We start from the raw sequence: 21,084 nt of genomic DNA, 5'->3' as shown, positions 1-21,084 counted from the left end.
TGATGATAAGGGATTCCACCCTTCTTTTCTCATTTGAGGATAAAATGCAATAAAATTCACAAAAGCGCTTTCAAAATTCTCAGGTATCCCTTTGTCTCATGGCCAAAAGTAAAAATAATAATAATAATGGCTGTTGGAGCCTTTATCATGATCCAGACACTGTACTGTATACATTACATAAAGTACTACAGGCCTAGTGCACAAAATTTGTGCAGTGCGGGGGGGGGGGGGCCCTCAGCCCAGCCTGTGCCCTCTCGCAATCCGGGACCCCTCGCTCCTTACCACCTGCCTGTTCGCTGCTCCTTACTGCTCAGCTCGCTGCTCCTTAGTGCTGCTATGGAGGCAGGAGAGGCTCCCGCCACTGCCGCTGTGCTTGCCAGCCCTGAGCCCAGCTTCTACCTGAGCGGCGCTCCCCCTGTGGGAGCTCACTGACCACCAGCGGGCAGCTCCTGCGTTGAGCATCTGCCCCTGGTGGTCAGTGCGCATCATAGCAACCGGTCATTCTGGACATTCCACCGTAAGGGTCGCTTAGGCTTTTATTATATAGATAGGTGTTAATCCTAGAACAACCAACCTCATAAAAAAGATTCAATTATCATTCTCATCTTATGGTTGGCACATTGAGGTTAGGAGGAATTAAATAACTTTTCCAACATCAAAGTTAATTAGATAGTAAGTAATGGAGCTAGGACTCATATCTGTGTCTGTTGAATAGCAGTATTTGGTCTCTTAGTTACTACTCCACAGTCTTTCTATAAAATATTGTTTGAAATTGAACTGGCATATTTTTAGCCTTAAAATCAAAGTCAATATATATATATAATTTATTATTTAATTAACCTGAATTAATTAAAACCCACCCATTACTCTCTCTCAAAAACATCTTCAGAGAACTAAATTGACTTTTCTTTTTAATAAAACGCTGACCAGAAATGCTCAGGTGACCAGAAGGATCATCTAAAAAACGAAGTTTAAAAGTGTGAGAAACCTGGAGAGGATGCTGTTTCCTGAAACCAGAGTAAACTCCTAATGCCCTGTTTATGAACTAGGTCTTGCATTGACACATGAAGAAGCTCTTTTAATTAACTGGGCAGGAATTTAATATCTTCACATATGCAAGGCAAGTCGACTTGCCCAGGCAACCAGATACACCAAGCTTTGTCTATTAGTTCTGCTCTTTTGGCTCCTGAGGGAACCTTCTAAGTCATGGGAATTAAGGCTGTCTTAAGTAAGTGTTTTTGAACTTGAGTGTTCCTTGGGAAAATTAAGATATGGTAACCAGTGGCAGGGAGTACAAGGTGACCTAGGAAATTAAAAATTAATAATAATAATAATAATAATACCACTCAGATCCCAAATGAAAATACCCAGGAGATTAATTTGCAGGATTTGTTCCAACAATATGTAGAGACTGAGAATGACATGGAATGGGATCCCTGGGAAGTGGAACGGGGAGAGGGCAGGAGCGAGCATCTGGTGAAGATAATCCATTCCATACACACTGCCCACCATCATCGTTTGGAAATTTCTTAGGCCGGCTTGTTTGATTTTTGGCATGCTGCTGTGGCAACTCTATTTACCACAGTGCCTGAACCTCTTGCCCTGGGAGGTCTGTTGGCCAAGGCTCCCTTTGATGTGCATCTTAAACAGATATCCTTCTCACTGGCATTTGTTGGGAAGACCCCTCTCAACATGTCATCTGCCAGCCTCACAGCAAAGAACGGGATCTCTGGCCAGACATGGTTACTAACATCAGTGTGGTAGGGTTTACATTCCTTGAGGACAGGCTCTGTGTCTTTCTTCTATTCACTTCTATAAAAAGCTTCTAAAAGCACTAGAGGAAAAGTGTATCATTGAAGAAGTCTCTTTCAGCTCAAAAGAAGATAATTACATAGAAAAATATATAGTATATTTTTGAAATGATACCAAAGTTCTGAAAACTAGATATCCAAAATAGAAGAAAAAAAATCCCATGGAACAAAATCTGCAGAACTGCTTGGAGTTGTGTTCGCATCTTTATGTTATAAGGCAGATGGCCCAGTTCTGGACTGTCCAGCTGACAGCTATCATTTAGGAAAAGGTGTATGTATTATGTTACCAGAGAAGTTAGGGATAGGAAATTACTATCATATTATCTTATTTGACCAGCCCCTTTTGCAAAAAATTTTTTTTCTCTCTACAGTTAAGATAGCTATCTTTGTATCCCTTCATGGTTTTTTTTTTTTTTCATTTCATTGAATTTGTTGGGGTGACGTTGGTTTGCAAAGGTTTTTAAATTCTGAAGAAATTAAATAACAAAAATCAAAGCAAGGGAGTGTTAACTCAGTCAAGATAAGCATGTCCAAAGGCGGGGGCTATCTCACTATTTCCCCTCTAGATCTAGGGGTGGAAAAAACAGTCGTCAGATAGAGCCCGGGTTAATCTTCAATGTTTCTTGCTTCATTTGACTATTTAAACATTTTAATTTGATTCTTGACTGTTCTACATCTTGTAAAAATAAGTAGAGTATTTTTAGATTAAAGAAATAACATATTTTGTGAGCAGGTGGAGAGCTAGAAAAAAAAAAATCCTTTCACCAGGTGTCACACTATCAAACAGCACGCCAGGTGTAAAAGTGGAAAAATAACCTTGGAGAGGATCTGGGGAAAATTCCACGAAAGGCCAGACCATGACGATGCTAACCCCTGGCAGCCATTTTGCTTTGCAACTTGACTACAAAGAAAACATGCCCTGTCGCACAGAGAACCAACCTGGATAAATAAAAATTGATTTTAAATTTAAAAAATTGATAAGTAATAAAGGCTTCACCAGCTTTTTCTCAGGTTGTTCCTCCACCTCCCACGCTCATCCTTCCTCACTCACCCGTGGAAACCCTGCATATTCATCCGGTCCCAGATAAATTGCCATCGTTCCCAGGAAATGTCTTCTAGTTCAAGTCAATTCACTAAGACCAGGGGTCAGCACCAGTGAAAACAGACCGCAGCCTCCAATGGCTGAGGGTCTGATAGAAAGAGACTCCAGGGACTCGACAAACACCAAGTGAGCCAGCGCCCACTGCGGGTCAGGCATTATTCGAAGCAACACACATTAACATCAAGATCCCATACTGAGGAAACACAAAAGGCTCTTGTGAAATGTGTATGTGTGTGTGAATTTACAAAACTTCTAAGCACACAAGCCGTACCACAGTTGTGCATAATTAGGATGACTCAAAGATAATGACATTTTAATAGTAATTTACAGCGCACGGAGCATGCTCACATCAGGATCTGCTAGGATGCTCTGGAGAGCCCCTGGGATAGGAGGAACAGCTAGTGTGAAAGATTTCATTTTACAGGTGAGACATGCAAGGAGTGGGGTAAACATATAGAGACATGAACTGGACAGAGACAGCGAAGAGGGAGGAGTGAGGAGAGCAAAGGTGACTCCAAGTTTGCCTGTAACATTGCATTTCTTTTAGTTCTTTTATTTAAGTAAAATTCGATGCATGTGGGTGAGGGGGAAGGGAGGGGGAATAAAAAGTGCAGCTTAGTTCACTTTTTGCGATGAGTAAACAATTGTTCCTCTATGAAACTCTGTTTTTCAAAAACCTTTTCAAAATGACAAGTGCATAATATACAACAAAAAAGGAATTAAAAGCACTTGAAGAATATTCTTTAAATACATGCCCTCCTGTATGTATTGTAAAAATTAATTGTGATTATAGAAGTGGAGGTTCTAGCCTGGCTAAGAGCAACCGCATTTCATAAACTGTCCGTTCTTTTTTCTTTTATTTTCCTTAGCTTTCCTTTCCTTTCCCCACACTCAGCAATTATGTCATTCTGATTTACATAACAATTGAAGCAAGTTGTTTATTTGTCTTTATGCAGTCATAGATTTGAGCATCCTGAAGGCAGGAGTCCTATCTCAGTCACCCTTATATATTCAGGGACTGACATCACGCCTAGTTAATAGGTACCTAAGAAAAGTTTGTTGCAACACACACACACACACACACACACACACACACACACACACACACACGTCACAAACTGGGGACTTAGCAGAGCCTGTTTCATTTATTTTTACAGGCGAGACATGCAAGGAGTGGGGTAAACATATAAAGACATGAACTGGACATGTTCTTTTACTAGAATTCAGGAATAAAAATAAAAAAAGGAAGAATGGTTTAGAAAACAACCCACCACTCCGGATCAAGCTCACGATGCCTGTTAAGGATGGCTGCCTGGGTGACAAGTCCTCCTGAACTTATGAGCAAGATTTGGTTGCATTATACATGGAGAAAAGTGAGGACTTGTATTGATTTTTTCCCCTGATTCAAAGAGCGTGCAGGTGTTTAAGCATTTATGAAATTGATTGACTCCCCTCTAGCAGACAAGTGATAATAAGTTTAAGCTTTGGAGGGAGGCGGTAAAAGGTTTGATTATATTAACAATACTAATAGTCATGGGTTCATAAATCTTAAGAGAAAGGCTGCATATGCCACATATAATGCATGAAAAAGTTCTTCTTTTATCACGGATAACTCACCATTGTGCGGAGACCTAGTTGATCGGCTATTCCATTATTTGACTAAGTATCTGATGTCTTGTTTTCTTTCAGGAAGGCAGGTGCAGGATGAAGCAGGAAGCCTGCCAAGAAAGATGATAAATTAGCATTTGGTGCTGGCTACCAGAGCACTAGGAAGGCAGGGCTGCCAGGAATTAAGAGGAGAGTAACCAGAAACGAGGGGGAAATGACTTCTGACTAGGACTTGAGAGCTGTTTACTTTTGGTCTTCATTATCTCTGTGGTATTTTAAGGGCCTCTGTTAGTTTTGTAACCTTCAACATGAAGTGCTGCTTTAAAACAATTAAGACACTACCTCCAAATATTGTATTACACCTGCCGAGATCAAATAAAAAATCAGAGTTGAGAGAGGACTGGTCAGTGGAAGTAAATAAATGGCCTCAGCAGTGAAGTGATGGGGTGAAGCAGAGGCGAAGGGTGGCTGCAGCTTGGTGTGGAGGGAGCTCCTAGGCTGAGCTGGGAGGACATGCTCTGGCCCAAGCCAAGTGCATTGAACACGCTCGCTCGTATTGTGTTTCACCCTCCAAGGCACAAAACATAAAAATAATAACAATAGCAATAAGCATAATCACTGCATTTAGAATCAGCCCGTTTTGTTAACTTCTCCTGTCTACAGGTTACCTTTTCTGTTATCTTCTTACAAGTCTATACATCAGATTTTTGTTTTTGTATTTTTATCGATTTCAGAGAGGAAGAGGGAGAGAGAGGGAAAGAGAGGAGAGAGAGAAAAAGAGAGAGAGATCAATTGATGAGAGAGAATCACAGATCAGCTGCCTCCCGCACACCCCACACCAGGAATTGAGTGCGCAACCCGGGCATGTGCCCTGACCAGGAATCAAACTGCGATCTCCTGGTTCACAGGTTGACACTCAAAAGCCGAGCCATGCCAGCTGGGCTATAAATTAGTTTTCTTTAATATTCAGGCAATGTCTCTATCAGAATCACCAGGGCTCTTCTTAATTTATTCAATCCAACCAGGATTTAGTGCTCATCTAAGAAGTACCTGGAATTCAGCTGAGTGCTGGGATATACAGATAGAAGATGCAGACCCTCACCTGAAATCAAGGTTCAGTGCGGGGAGTTAAATCCAAGGCCATGTGATCAGCACTGTAGTCATGGTACATGGAGTGTCATGAGAGGATGGAGGGTACACCTGGGGAGCTTGGCAGGCTCAGGAAAGAGCTCCTAGGAGTGGTGACATCTGAAATGGCAAAGATGAGAGTAACATAGCTATTTCAACATGCCAGCTGTATGCCCAGAACTCAGGATGAAGGTATGGAGGTGAGACACTAAATGAGAGGTTCTCAGGGTTTGTACCACAGAGGATTCTGGATTTCTAACTAAGGAGTGTGGACTTTATTCTGGAATTAATGAGAAATCACTAAAGGATTTTGAGCAGGGGAGCCATGGACTCAATTAGCATTTAGCAGCAAATATAACATGGTTGGCACTGTAATTGAAACAGGACCTAATACTATGTGAACACAGAAAGGGAGCTACTTTCTCTGGGAATGAAGAGAGGTAAGGTTGTGCTTTCCAGAGGGGGTTACACTTAAGATGGGTTTTAGAGGATGAGTAGGCATTCACCAGGCACAAAGGGAATGGAGAGCATCCATACTAGATGAGGTGGAGGGTGAAGGGGAGGAGAGATTGAGAGAGAGAAAAGGTGAAGTGGGGGAGAAGAAAAAGAGAGAGGAAAAATTGTAACAAGAGCTATGAAAAGCTAAAGAAGACATCATTTTAGATTTTGATTATTGGTTATACAAATTATACATTTCTAATAAAGAGCACCCTTATTTTCGAATACACTACCTCTGACACCTGAAATAGAGGCTGTATGGGGTTCTTTTCCGCACAGAAAATAAGCAATAAAGCAAGATCAAGATAAGATAGAATTGTAGGCTTTGAATATTTGAACGTTTCTTTCCCTAAAAAGAATTTAGAGACTGACTCTGAACCCTTCCTTATACCCAGGAGAAAACTGAGGCCCAGGGAAGGTAAGTAACGTAGGTCCCTAACAGTGGGTCACACAGTTGGCTAGAGGCCATGGTGAAGCCAGCTTGGGCCGCTTGACTGGTGTGTGACCTGCCTTTCTCTGTCTCTAGAATGTCATCCAAGCGTGCTTTCATCTCAGGACTTTGCCAGGCTCTCTGCTTCCAATAAATCACAAGCTCATTCTATTCACATTTAAAGTCTAGTTTGCTCATTTGTTCCAATTTATTTTTATGCTACCTGTGTGTTCCCTAGCAGACACTAAGTGAAAGAGTATTTTTAATCCAGGCTGTTTTCCACCCCACATCTTCAACACTTGAGATGTTTAATTGTCAGGATATTAGTCATTCTTTCTGTGCTGACACGACTCAGTATCAGACCATCTGGGAGCTGGATTTCAGTTTCCAGCCTGCATCCACCATCTTTGGGGGGCCGCTGGGAAGTCTTTGCCCAGGTTTAGTTTGATACAGGAAAGAGCATGGCCCCTTTTTACAGATAAAGTTAAACAACAAAAAAAGGTAATAACAGGAGAATAAGAATGCCTTGCATGTAAAATAATATACTAATTGATATGTAAAATATTAATTGAATATTATTAACAGAATAATTGTAACTATAAATACAATTTTAATAGACATAATGATTGCTTCTTAGTAATTATTTTAAAATAAACACAGCATTGACATTGGCCATACTCTGCTATATAATAGAGAGGCGCTGCTCTAACTGCAGAGGACACATCCTGACTATGTGACTTTAGCTCCATTGCCAACTCTGTGACCTCAAGCACATCATTGAACCCTCCTGGCATGTTTTCTCATCTAAAAAATGAAAAGATCTGTACTCTTTCATTCTCAACTTCATGACTGAAAACCTGTCAAGTTGATTAATATACAGGGTGCTGTGTCTAAAGGTCTAAGAGGTCAATAAGGAGGTGGTATGGGAATAAGGTAATTCAATTACCTTAAGAAACCATAAATAGGAGAAAAGAAGAAAGGGAAGAGGAGGAGGGAAGGGAACAGGGAGAGCAAGAAAGGAAGGGAATGGGGAGCAAAAGAGAAGCCCTCATTTCTTACTTGATTATTTCATGGGTCTGCAGCAGCATTAATATTTCTACATATTCAGACTGACACACTTGCGGGATGTCTCCGTATGTTGGCTATTTTAACTAGAAAGTTAAAGTCCAAGAAGGGACAGCAGAAAGAAATGGTACTTTTACACCCTATGCAGAGTATTCAGTACGCTGTCCCGGGTCAAGAAAATTCCTCCCAAGAGCATCCCTGGCCCACCCCCACTTCCCCACTTCCCCAGCAGTCTCTCCTCTCTAGGCTCCCACTAAGATATTATTGAGGCCTTCCTCAGGGCCAGAAACCATTCTAAGTGCTTTATTATGTATTCATTCATTTAATAATCACAACCCTAGGAGGTAGTTACTGTTAGTAATTCTATTTTACAGATAAGGAATTTGAGACACAGAGAGGTTAAATAATATACCCAAGGCCACACCCCTGTCAAGTGGCAGAGCAGAATTCAAACTCAGACAGTCTCGCTGTATTGTCTGTAGTCTTAAATGTATGCTCAATTGTGTGGAATCAGATGGCCCTGTATCCTTCGCATATGAGATGGCTAACCTTGGCACATCTTAAAACTGAGCCTCATCTTTAAACTGTGAACAATAAAACCTATCTCTCTGGGCTGCAACGAGTATTTAATATACATAATACTTTGTAAAAATGAGGGCTTAATTTTTTTTTCTTTTCCCCTTAAAGGTCTCAGGTTATCTCTCTGTGTTGCACAGCCTACGGAGCTGTAACTCTTCTATTTCTCTTTTGCTACCCTTTCTCAACAGGGCTGATTTGGAGAACTTGATTTATCATACATTGGTTCATCTGGGTGTAGAAAAAGGTGTCTGTTTCTCTGGTGTATGGGTGTGTGTATGTGTGCGAATTCACTTGTTTTGGACATTTTCATATATACTGAATAAATGAATCATTCTCAAGGTTTAGCACTGGCTGCCTGAAAACACACAAACACACACACACACACACACACACACACACACACACACCAACAACAACAACAACATAGAAGTACAGCATGTTCAAATTTGATAAACAGAAATTTCCAGCTGTTATTCTTTCAATCTAGCCAAACACTTTATGCTCAGTTTGAAATTGGTTCCCTTTAGTTTGCAAGGTCCTAATTGATATGCCAGGATTGAACTCTTTCCTCCTGATATCTTGTTTGGTTCTACCCACATTTAGCACATTTTAGAGTTTTCTTTCAAGAGAAAACAGCCATTTTTTGGAGGGAAAAAAAAGCAACACTCTTTTTCCCATCTACAGTTCATTTAAAAGATTTATAGTAAATGCCTTACCTAACTTCAGTTGAATGTTAATCTATAAATACAGCTGTATATTTTTATTGACATCTCTCAGATCTTCATTTCTTATGGCTGATAACTTGAAAATAAGCCTTATTTCTGTGGGTAATCCTACATAATAAAAGCCTAATATGAAAATTGTCCCCTTGACCGGGAGTTCGACCAGGGTGCAGGGCCGCCTGCCAACTGCAGGAAGGGAGGCCACAACTGGTGGCAGTGGCAGTGGCGGCGGCAGGCAGCTGGGGGAAGGGAGGTCCCAGCCGGCAGCTGACAGCCGCTAGGGTCCCTACCCATGCACGCATTTCATGTACTGGGCCTCTAGTTCATATAGAAGCATAAGGAATAATAATTGTTACGGAAAATCTGACAAAAACTAAAGAAAACAAATTGGTAGACTTAGGAAAATAGAAATAACAGATATCTGTTAAATAATAAAAAATATCATGAATAACCAATAAATTTGAAATCTATATTAAACACATTAATGGGGGGGGGTGTAAAATGCCAATATTGACACAAGGAGAAACAGAGAACTTGAATGAACCAACCAACTAAAGATATCAAAATTGTATGCATAAGATCCTTTCTCTCCCCTTCAAATTAAAGTTCTAGGCTCAGATAGTTTTATGCCAAATTTCAAAGGAACCAATAATTCTGACTTAGATCAATTGTGCCAGAAAAGACAAATAAGAAAAGCAGACCAATTCATTTAGGAGGCTCTGAGTTTATATCAGAAAACTAGCTAAGAACATATGAGAAGAGGAAACATATATATTAATTTTATTTTAAAAATAGATGTGAAAATACCACATAATTTATTAGCTAGCTGAATCCAACAGAATATTTTTAAAATATATTATGATCAAGTAGGATTTTTTCCTTCCCAAAAGCTAGATAGACAAACATATTTAAGAGCCATTTAATTCACCTTAATGGACTAAATGAGAAAAACTACATGTTCACCTCAGTAAATATTGAGGGGAAATTAATAAATTTCAATACCAAGGTAATAGTTTAAAAAGTTAAATCTACAAATAAGAGAGAACTTCTGTAACCTGATAACAAGTTACCTATCAAAAACCTATAGCAAGCATTATACTTCATGAGAAAACTTTCCACTCATTTCCTCTATTGTTGGAAAAAGACAGGAATAACTACTCTCATCATTATCATTACTCATAGTATTTATGGAAGATTAAAACACCCTTCCTATTATTTCCTTTCCTCTCTCCCAGGCCCATCTCAAGTGAGCTATTCCCTGGGATCCTCTATGTAGCAGACTTCCCGCCCCATTAATACCAATTTGGCCGTGCCACATCCAACATGAAACTTTCGGAGTTACAACATGGTTCTGCCATGATCTTTTTCCTCTGCCATAAAGAGGCTATTTCTCAGATGGGACTTCTCCTTCCACTTGGATCCCAATAGAAAGGAGATAGAGTTGCAGCCAACTACAACCAACCTGCTACTGACAGGTAAATATGATCAAGATATAAATCTTTGATTTTGTAAACCCCTGAGATTTGGAAGTGTTTCACATCGTATCATAACCTAATGAAAACTGACCATTACAGTCCTGAAAGTCCTTTCCAACATAAAAAAAAATATATTTATTAGACATAAAGACTGAAAGAGAAAAGGCATTATCATCATAATTAGGTGATCTAATGATTTACAATAAAAACCCAAGAAATGCAAAAAGCTAAAAGAACTAATAACATTCAAGGAGGTTGCTGAATACAAAATCAACCAAAACATTAACAACTTGCACCAGAAAAAACCAAACAAGTGATACTCAAGCTTCAAAGAGGCGGACCGTCACTTTCCATCTCTTATGTGTAGGCGGCCCATAGAGACTTCCTTCCAAAGAGTACAGTATGGAAAGGGGGATAAAAAGAACTTCACAGTGGAGAAATATGACAGAGACTACCTCAGCTGAGTGAGCAAGGACCAACACTGAGACATGGTGATAGCACCTACCCTTGAAAGAATGCAATGAGAATGGGACTTTCCCTCTGTGATCTTCTTCTCTAAAACCCATAAGCCCAGCCTAACCATAAAAAAAAAAAACTTCACACAAATCCCAACTGAGGGACATTCTACAAAATACCTGTCCAATGCTCCTCAAAATGGTCAATGTTATAAAAAAATAAGGAAAGTCTGAGAACCTGACACAATCTAGAGGAGGCCGAAGAGGATCTGGATTCAAATTATGCTTGTTTCTCCTTGAAATCAAGTCCAGTTTCTTCATCCCTCTCGAAATAGAAACAGTCACTCAGATGATAGTCCAGTGATACTTAATGGTTTATATTTGACTTTGTTTATTGATTTAGTGATTTGTCCATGGAGGAGGTACATATGGTAATAGGTGGGAAATAAATGATGTGTCAAATGCTATCTCAACATAAATGTGTAAATATTTGATCATCATTTGGATCCTAAAAATATGGAATTAACTTTAATATCACACATTGAAAATACAATGGCACATCAGAGGCAATGGCAGCCAGAGCTAAATTAATAATAATAATAATAATAATCCTATATAATAAAGAGCTAATATGCTAATTAGACCAAACAGCCAAACTACCATCTGGACGACATTCCAGATAACCATTCAGATGATGTTCTAGACAAAGCTGGGGCTGCGAGGGCTGGCCAAGGCTGTGAGGGGCTGCGAGGGGCTGCGAAGGCTGGCCAAGGCCATGAGGGCAGCTGAGGCAGTCGGGGCTGCAAGGGCTGAGCCCCTTGCATGAATTTCATGCATTGGGCCTCTAGTAATAATAATAATAATATATTGACACCTTCTATGTATCAGATATATGCTAAGATTTTTTACAGGCATATTGAATTTAATCCTCACAACAAACCTTTGAAGCAGAGATAAGTATTATCAACCCCATTCGGTAGATGAAGAAACCGAGGTTCAGAGAGCATCACCCAAGTGGAAAATGATGAAGCCAAAATTTGAACAGTCTCGATCAGAGCTACATTCAACTACATGTAACAGAAACCAGACATTAGTCATTTAACCAAATAAAGGTTTAGCTTTTACTATCTAACAAGAAATCCAAGAGTAGAAATATTAGAGCTTGTACATTAGCTCAGGGAGTCATCAAAGAGCCAGTTTTCTTCCAGCTCCCAGCTGTATCATCCTTAGCACGTGGCTGTTATCCTCATGGTCAGGGGATGGCTACTCCACCTCCAGGCATTGCATCTGTCATGAAACAGGAAAAAGGGGAAAAACAGGACAAAGGACATGCCAGCTGAATCTGTTCCTTTCGATCAAGAAAATGGTAGCTTTTCCTGGAGAATTCCATTTACAACTAGATGACCAGAACAGGTGAACGCAGCTACACTGGCTACGAGGAAATGTGGAGATGAGCATATTTTTAAACTAGCATATTGTTGCTCTGAATAAAACTTCAGCTCTGTTACTACGAAGCACAATATTATTATTTGATAGACAACCACAGGGCCAATTGTGAATCCAGATGGCCACTGGATGCTAAATCTCTATAAATAAATGTGTTCATAACCTCTGCCCCAACAGAAAAATCAGAAATTCGACCCCCTCCTCCAAAAAAGTAAAGTTTGAGGCCAACTTGTCGCCAGAGTGATAGTTTTATTATATTGCTTCTTCTGAAAACCGAGCCCTGCAGCAACAAGGAAGGAAGAAGCCCTAATGGTGTCCAGGCTCTCTAATCGCCACTGGCCGCCCACTCCCTTTTCAATGAAGTAAATGACCATCAAGCCTTCTGCTCCCTGATGACCAAACACCGAAAATAATTTTCTTTGAAAAGACTTTGTTCAACCTAATTTGTGAGTAAAATTTCCTAAGGGCAGCGGTGAAAGGCCTAAGATAATGAGGAAGTCTTCAAACTCAGGGTACTGATGAGATCGGCTCTCCGAGTTACCATACACCATTAATCAACTGTTACTAGGCAGAGTCACGGAACCCAGAGAGAGGTCAGCAGATCACATGACCCACGGCATGCCAGACTGCCAATGTCCTGCTGCTTACACTCGAGCAGAGTGACTTTCTAAGTAGCCCCACTTAGCAGAATTCACAACCTAAGCTGATTTTTCATAACCAGGGTTCAGTTCAGACTGTGGCGAGTCACTCAGGAAAACAAAGCAGAAAAGCTAGCGGTGGGCAGTAAGGGGTTAGGGGCTGTCCCTAAGTAAACAGCATACGTTGTGCAATTTACAAGGAAAACAAACTGGAAATAAAAATTACATTGAGCACTTTATGAACTTTAATTTAATGCGTCCTTATTGGAAAATGGCGAGGGCTTTTACTCATTATTTTCAATCAACATTTCAATTTAATCTTGTCCTTTATTTTTTCAATCCAAACCACAGTTGCTGCATTTCATCAGTTTCTACTGAGCAGAGAATTTTGATTTTTCAGATGCCCCTTAAACTAGGTGTCATTGTGTCACACTTGTGACAGGTCCTGCTCTTAAATGACTTCTGTTTGATCCTGCTTACGTGGTAAGGCATTTTATTTCTAAGTGAGAGCATCTTCAGATGGTTTTGAAAGTAGATACATAAACATCTCAACATCTCCTTTAACTATTTCTTATGTGAGCAAAACCCCAAATCCCAAATTACCTCTCTGCTCATTCATTCTAGAAGTTTAATATTAAGGAAAAATAGAAATTAAAACACAAAAAAGTAGAATCGCCTATTACAGAGAACAGGGCAATTTTTATTTTATTTTAAAAACAATTCCCTCCTATCTTGGTTCAACATGTCATTGTCAGTCATACTTGTAACAAGGCGCTCAGGAAGGACTACATTTAGTAGAAATACACAGAAAGGCATCCAGAAAAATAGCTGGGCGATATTCAGGTTCTGTTTTCATACCAATTTAAATATGAAACAGGATGTGCTGTTCCATTACACACATGGAAGCCCCCAGTTTTAGTTAAAGTCCTGTGTGGTTTTTTGTCAACCAAAAACTTTCCCACGTTTTTACCAAAGCAGAACAATCTATGTGGATCTAAGTCACCATGACAAAAGGTGGAAAAGAAAAAATGATTTAATTTAGGATCTCTGGTGTCTATTGGTTTAGGCTAAAACTTTCCTAACTAATATTATCATTATTTTTTTAATTCTGGAAGTCGAAGAGCAGGTCAGATGAAATTCTTAGGAATTCTTCCAGACAGAGCCAGAAGATAATCAAAAGTTAAACCTTGCATGCATTTTGACCAGCAATTCCACTTTTAGGATTTACTTTATAAAAATACTCAGAAGAGCACATCTAAGGACATGTGAAGTACATTCATCATCTACATCACAAAAACATTTGCCTTACTGAAATGTGGAAGTCTCTAAAATGTCCCAAAATAATAACTTGGATAACTAAATTATGATATAGTGAAATTTACTATAGATAAATGAAGATCACCGTTTGTTGATATTGCAAAAATATCCACAGTTCATTGTGATAGGAAAAAAAATAAACTTAGAGAACGATTTAGGCAATATGAGCTCATTTCCCCCCTAAATAGTACTAAAATGTAATATGCTAAGAAAAATGTATGAAAGAATATGCTCCAAAATGTAAAGTGATTATCATGGGGCTACTAGGCCATAAGTAATTTTCACTTTTTTAACAATAGACAATGCATGTCAAGGTCATAGCATAGTATCTGACACATGCTGGGTCTTACTATATATTAGGTATTATTGTTATTAGGGTTTTAGCTCTGCCAGCCATTGCCTCTGATGTGCCACTGTGTTTTGTAGGTCTCTAAGTAATTTCTTTCTCTTTTCTTTCTGTTTTTTTTTTAAACAATAATGAGAAAACTATGCAAGGAGTAATTTGCATTTTAAGGGGAAAGAAAGGGTGGGGGAGGTTGGGGGAGAGTTTTCTGCACCAACTGCTGCCTTCCCATGTGGGTCGGTGACATGTGTGCAAAGGGCCTAAAGAGAGAGGTGGAGGGTAAGCGAGAAGGAAGGCTTCATCCCATGAAATAAAAAGCAAACAATATGCATATCAGCATCCTAAGATGTACCACTCTGCTGGGAAAACCCAAGACAAAAGAATTATCTGGACACAACAGTTCAAAGCATATTGCACCTGTCAAAACGTCTGTCATCTTCTATAGAACTGCACAATTCTAAGAGAGAAAAGGGAAACTTTAGCCAAGTCACTCAGGAACAACAGCTTACTTTGTCTCCTTCCTCTGGCCAACTCCTCCATCTGAAAGCCATTTAGCTTCATGCTAAAGATTGCCTGGAAGGAGCAGACAATAGGAAGGTCTCTTTCATTGTCAAGGACAGTTACACTTTGAAGATGACGCTCAAAAGGGGTTAAAATGGGTCAACAAGCAATTGTTGGGCTTATGCGAGGACATGTGAAGAGAACATTGTTAAAGTCGCGCACAAAAACATCTCGATCTCAAAGAATTCAACTTTAACCTAGAGGAGGTGTGGGAAGGAAGGAACCAACATGCAATACTGATTTCTTACCAAAGAATTAAGGGGGAGGCGACCTACCCCTACAGCATTAATTAATAGACAGCTTGGGGATGGTCTTTGCCATTCTAAACATCTACTCACACTGTGTATGAGAAAGCTAGGTATAATTTAGGGCAAAGTGAGAAAATTTTGATTTTTTTTAATGATGTAAAATATGCAAGTGGTGCTAATTACATGCAGACTGTCACATTTGTAAGACATATTTTCTGGATGCACTTTAGAAAATATGTCTAGCATTTAGTCAGATGATAGGTAAATGGCTGGGGAGATACATAGGTACATTTAAATAGCAGTTATTACTTTTGCACAATTTTTTTTAGCTATCCTTAAAAGGAAAGCTTAGAAACATGTCTGAGAAGAGCTGATGTAGAGAGAAGCAGGATAGCAAATTCCAGCTGGCCTGCCTAGGTTTATGGCCTGGCTCTTGTACAGGTCACATGACTTTGGACAGGCAACTTTACCTTACTATTCTCAGTTTCCACCTAAGGGGATGGCAACAGGCTACAGAAGTATTGGGAGGATTAAAGGAGAGCCTACATCCAGGAGAAATGAAAACATATGTCCACACAAAAACTTGTACAGTAATATTTACAGCAGCATTATTCATAACAGCCAAAAAGTGGAAATAACCAAGTGTCCATCAACTGAAGAATGGATAAACAAAATGTGGTATAGCCATGAAATGGAATATTATTCAGCCATGAAAAGGAATGAAACTCTGATACATACTGCAACATAGATGATTCTTGAAAAATTATGTTAATTGTGGAAAGCCAGTCACAAAATACTACATATTATATAATTCCATTCATATTAAATGCCCAGAATAGGGAAATCTTTAGCTACAGAAAGTAAGTTAGCGATTGTTTAGGACTCGGGGGGGATGGGGGGAAAGGAAGATGATAGCCAAAGGGTACAGGGTTTCTATTTGAGTGGATGAAAATGTAAAATTTACTATGGTGATGGTTGCACATATCTGTGAATTATACTAAAAACCAGTGAGATGTGTACTTTAAATGGATGACTTATATGGTATGTGAATTAGACCTTAATAAAGCTATTAAAAATAAATTAAAAAGAAACCAAGAATGAAGGTCAAATCTTTGTGGCAATAACAAAACAAAAATTTTAAAGGAGAGTGGAGATATGTTGTAATAAAGGAATCAGAACACTACATGGCATATAGTAAATATGCAATATACACTGACTATTGGCATTGTTTATATGAGTAAATATAAATCATTGTATATAGTTTGAGAAAAGAGTATTGCTATGTAGTCTAATAGACTGAATTTTTCATTTTAACCTTAAAGTATTCATCTTTATATTTTTTTTTTAAATTCAAGCTTATCCCCTGAAATCTAAAGAAAAGCTATGCCTACAGAGTCTATTTAAAAATAAAATGCAGCTTTTTCCTCTTCTTGGATGACCTTGCAATTTAAGTATATTAAATTATTTATAATTGTCAAATCTTCTTTAAGCTTTAGAAATTGACTAGCTATAAACAGGAGAAAATGGAGAAAGGTCATTCATTCTGAAATATACTCACAATTGGATTATTTTTAGTCTTTGGATTGTTTTCCAAAAGCCATACATGTTATGCCTACATTTTAAAAAAAGAAGCTTATTTTGGTTATCAATTTTCAAAAACTTAAACAATTCAAAAAGATAAAAATGGTAAGATTTATTCTCCTCCCCCACAAGAACCCAATCCTTTTCTCCTCTTTCTCTCCCCTCAGCATCAAGATATGTATTTACTTATAGATCTATGGGTACATTATTTATGCTTTTGATCTTGCTCAAAGATAAATTTATTAGGAAACTAATAAAATTTAAGTTTCAGAGCCCTTCATTTGCAAAGGCCCTCTACCTAACTGTAGTCAGGATTTTTTCCCTTAAAGAGGCCCCTCAAAATATACAAGTTTAAGTCACACAAATGTTGATCTGTCCCTGGTTGCTACTTCCTGTACTACCCATTACTCTCAAATCCTACACTTTCCAAAATCAAGTTTAAATACTGCCACGTGAGCCCGGCCGGCATGGCTCAGTGGTTGAACATTGACCTATGAACTAGGAGGTCACAGTTCGATTCCCGGTCAGGGCATATGCCTGGGCTGTGGACTTGATCCCCAGTGGGGGGTGTGCAGGAGGCAGCCAATCAATGATTCTCTCACCATTGATGTTTCTATGTCTCTCTCCTTCTCCCTTTCTCTCTGAAAACAATAAAAATGTATTTAAATCCTGCCATGTAAGGCCTTCTATTATTATTCCAACCCAAATTGACCTTCCCTTCTCTAAATTTCCATTATATTTATTCACTAAACAACTTCAAAATATTTTTCCAAAACACCTCATATATTTGAGATTTGGAACTTTAAATTTGTTTGCATATTATGGTGCATAAGCGATATCTTATATAGTGGTGCATAAATCATGTATTATCCATCAGGATCTCAGGTAACACCCCATAATCAAATATATTAATACATCTTCATCAAAATACATGAATTTTCACACTGAGATAAATAATGGTTATAAGTTAACTTCACTTCAGTTTGGGTGATAACTAACACCCAATGAGTTATAAAAGAACTTTCAATTTTTGGAGATTTAGGGTTTCAGAATTATGGCTAAAGGATTACAGTGTCATTATTGTGAACATTATTGTGTCATTATTTTATGTCTCACCAGCTAGGTTTTACTTGACCAAAATGGCTATTCACCACTGGATCCCCAGGGAAAAGTGTCTGGCATATACATGGGTGTTCAATAAATTTGATGATTGAATGAATTAAAGAACTAAGTCTTACACTAGATTGAGTTTGACAAGCAAAAAGATTGTGTTCTTTTTGTCTTTAAATATATTTTTATTGATTTCAGAGATGAAGGGAGAGGGAGAGAGAGATAGAAACATCAATGATGAGAAAGAATCATTGACTGACTGCCTCCTGCACGGCCCACACTGGGGATCGAGCCTGCAACCCAAGCATGTGCCCTGACCGGGAATGGAACCTCAACCCCCTGGTTCATAGGTAGACACTCAACCACTGAGCCATGCCAGCTGGGCAAGATTGTATTATTTCTAGTCAACATCCTCAGCATCAAGGCCAGTGCCTGGCACTTTGCAAATGCTAAAAAATGCTGATTGAGTGGAATCACATTTCTCAAATCTCTCACAATAACTAACCTAGGGTCATAAGTACCTCATAAACACTTCACAATTCATCCCAATATCACTGACTTACAAAATTAGACTGATTCCCGTAGGTGAGAAAAAACATGGGTTGGAGGATAGGGAGCGATCAGTAGGAGAAGAAGCCTAGACATGGCAAAAACTTGCTCTGGAAAACTAATGATGCATGGAAGAGTATGTAACAGAGGCTTTGGGCTGCTCGAGAAGTCTTCCACATACCTGAAGAATTCTGGAGCGTTTATCTTAATGTCAAGTCTTCTCCTGACAACACCCCCTTTTCTGGGTCCCTGCATGACTTAGAATCCTCAACATCGCATTTGTACTTATGAACACATTGCCTTATTCCTCCCCTTATCTGCGTAGTTTCAGACTTTTATGGAGAGTTGGGCTAAGAGGTCACATGGTAGTAGATACTGCCAACTGGCATGCTATATTCTAAACTGAATTTTTCTAAAGTAGAGATTTTGAATGTAATAGTGTATTAGTTTTTCAACTGCATACATTGTTTTTTAATATAGAATGTCTTTGAGCATGGGTGCAGGAGGTAATTATTGTTTGGGCAAATTGCTTTGTCTCTCTGTTTCAGTTTCCTTGTCAATAAATGAGACACTATTATTTACCTCATAGTGCTGTGATGAAGGTAAAAAAATATATGGTATATAAAATCTTCTCAGAAAGGGACATTATCACAGGTCACCAGATATAATACTCACTGTCACTGTAAGGCAACTGGATTTATAAGCCCTTAAACTAGCCCTGCATATCCAATGACAATATTTATGCTAATTAGTAATGACTTGCATTTGCATAGTGCTCTTGCTTTATAAAATGCTTCGTTAGTTAGGAAACTTGACCCCCAAATTATCCTTGCAGTAAACAGAACATGCTATCCCAATTTACCAGTGAAGAAACTCCAGCCAAATGACAGAGTGACACTAAGTTCAGGTCACATTTACAGGAACAAGTTCTTCAGATCCAGGTTGATTCCAGCGCCTTAGCTCTTTCTTAATTCTCCCTTACAGCATCCCATCCCTTCCACAAGTCTGATGTCAGTCAGCTCCAATTAAACTTGAAAAATGCTACCATCTTTAGTAAACCTCAAAACCACATTCTCTTCCCTCATTTCTGAGACAAAGTTGGCAATGTGCCCCACCCATCATTATCTAAGCATTAGAGACCTGGTGCACACAATTCATGCACTGGGGGGTGGGTCCCCCAGCCTGGCCTGTGCCCTGTCACAGTGCAGGAGCCCCATGATCGATCGCCCCAAAGAGGTAGGCCCCACCCACCCTCTGGGGCTCCTCGGTAGATTGCCCCAAAGAGGTAGGCCAGAGCCAGGGGTCCCGCCTCTGCACCACATGGAGCTGGGAGATGGGAACCCCAGGACCCGCAGGTAGGCCTCCCCACATGGAGGCAGGACTCCCAGGACCCGCAGGCAGGCCTCCTCACATGGAGGCAGGACCCCCAGGACCCCCAGGCAGGCCTCGCCACGCAAAGCCAGGAGGAGGCAGGACTTCCAGGCAGGCTCCGTGCTGTGCATGCAGTGTCAAGCCCAGCCCCGCCCATCTGCGCTCCACTGTGTGCGCAGCCATCTTGTGACAGCATGAGGGCATCACAGTGTGACGACCACTTAGGCTTTTATTAGTAAGGATGGTCAGGGCTGAACCAATGAACATCCTCCCCACCACATACACCCAAAATAAGAAAAAGCACCAGAGACAGGTCACTACAGTACTACAAGGAAGAATGGGTTCCCAGAACTATTTATTAAGGGCTGTTTTCTTTAGCTCTGATTCTTTCTTCATTTCTTTGAAAAGAAATCCTTACTTTGAATCCTACCAGTTTACATGACTTTTGGTACATTTAGAATAGAGTTTTGAGCAATGTGTTTCACAAGATACTAATGCTAAAAAATATTAATAGGTGTTATTTTTAAGTACATATATGTATACACACACACACACACACACACACACACTCATTTCAGGATTCGCTGATCAGAGGAAATTGGGAAACACTGGGTGAAGCAGAATTTACCAGATTTTTTTTATTGTGGAAATCCTCAGGATCCATAATATGTTACTGAGACTCTCTAGGGAGCAGACTGGGCCACATCTCTCAGACATATTTATCTGTAAGCTCTCCATCTCACAAAGCATCTTTCTAATTTTAGTGTTCCATGGAACACACTTTGGGAAACTGCTTTAGAATATGTTCTATCACAAAGTCTACATCTTTTGCTTATATCCCTTTTCTCAATTCTGAGCAGAATTGCTTCTTCCATATTGAATTTTTAGTAAATCTGCTATTTTCCACTTCAGATAAGGGAATCCTTACTATATCAAAAACAGTTTCTACTCTTGAAATTGACCACTACAAATTTTTGCTTGTTTTAAAATCACTTAAAGCAATGATTTCTTATCTGGAAAAAAAAAAAAACAGTTGCACAAACTCAT

Source organism: Myotis daubentonii, chromosome 2 (genome assembly GCF_963259705.1).
Source record: "Myotis daubentonii chromosome 2, mMyoDau2.1, whole genome shotgun sequence".
NCBI classification, from domain to species: domain Eukaryota; kingdom Metazoa; phylum Chordata; class Mammalia; order Chiroptera; family Vespertilionidae; genus Myotis; species Myotis daubentonii.
This window is presented reverse-complemented; position numbering follows the sequence as displayed.